We start from the raw sequence: 1547 nt of genomic DNA, 5'->3' as shown, positions 1-1547 counted from the left end.
TGCACCTCTTCTGCCAACTGTTGTACAGTTTGTGACTGTAAATGATTTTCAGTGTCATTCTACTTAAAGTTTAATATCTTGCAAACAGAGCAGTGATACGTCTTTCAGTTTATATTTTTGTGACACAGTTTATATAAACAAGAAAAGGAACGTGTGATTTATTTTGCAGCCTGTGGTCCTCAGTTGATATTTCATAATCTTTGACATATACTAAATAAATCGATTCAGCTGTTTATTAAAGCACTTGAATGATTCACAACACACACCAGACATGCTGAGTGAAAGTAATGTGCCGTTTCTGTCATTTGAATGGCCAAATCTATGATAGGAACAAACTATTTAATGCAGACAGAATACCATGGAGAAAATTTTGCCTAAAAATATTTTCTGAATAGTGGAGTGGAAGAAGGATCCCAAAGATTCAGCAGTCATAACCATAAGTCCACTGTTCATTTTTTTCCTATGTTTCTTTCACTGTGTACTATGATGTCCAATAAAGGGAAACGTCCTTGTAAAAGCAGACCCTGAGATACTTATGCCAAGGTACTCTCTTTAAAAGTGGCATTAGTAAATCTCTGCCATAACAATTTTCACTGATGCATTGACAATAATTCTGCAAAATATGTAGAAAAGAGTCAATCTGCCTGGATTAAAAAAAGTATGCTGCCCACTGTCTGGATTTTGCAGAAAATAGTCTTTAAAAATTGTAGGGAAGGACAAGGACTTTCAAATATCTATTTTCTGTAGAATAAACAGAGGTACAATGGACCTTAATCCAAACTACAAAATGTCTACAGGAGATTTTGTTGCACCTTGTAACACATACAAGTGTCCAATTCTGCAGTTCTCTTGGAGTGCTTTAGCATCTTCCAGATCACTGTTTTAGTTTTCCAGCTCACAGCCTTATTGATTTAGTTCAAACTCTAGCTAGAGTTTAGATTTAGCTAAACGCAGAGTTAGAAGTAGAGGGAATGATATCCATCAGGTGGCAGAAATCGTGTCTCTAATCTTACTGAGTGTGATAGACAAAGCCAATGATGAAAATATGTAAGTAAATTATTCTTACCACTTACTCCTGTTTCAGTGTGGCCAAAAAAAATCTGTTAACGTAGAGATTAGAGCAAAAAATGGAGAGAAAATGGAACAGATGACTTATCAGAAATGAAATAATAAATTTTAGAAATTATCAATATCATTGGCTTGATGGACTAATAATTATGAAATTCATCTAAATATAGAAACTATCACAAACAACTTGTTCATAGTACATTTTGTTTCTTAGTTCATTTAAGTTCCTGTTTTTTCTTCTCTGTACTTTTCAGTAATTAAGGGTTTTGTTTTTAACTATTGTACTTTTGGGATTTTTAAAGTAAGTTAATAATTAATACATTCCTATAATTATCATACTGTATATAACAGTATTGGGAAGTGTGTGCACATAAAAAATCCACACATATGCCTAAGTGGCCTGTTAAATTAAGTATGTGAGGTGCTTGGTACACAATGTCTGTCTAAAAGCAAACAGAACAAGGCATCAATTGATGTTT

Source organism: Mastacembelus armatus, chromosome 15 (assembly GCF_900324485.2).
Source record: "Mastacembelus armatus chromosome 15, fMasArm1.2, whole genome shotgun sequence".
In the NCBI taxonomy this organism is placed as follows: domain Eukaryota; kingdom Metazoa; phylum Chordata; class Actinopteri; order Synbranchiformes; family Mastacembelidae; genus Mastacembelus; species Mastacembelus armatus.
Note: the sequence above shows the minus strand (reverse complement) of the source record.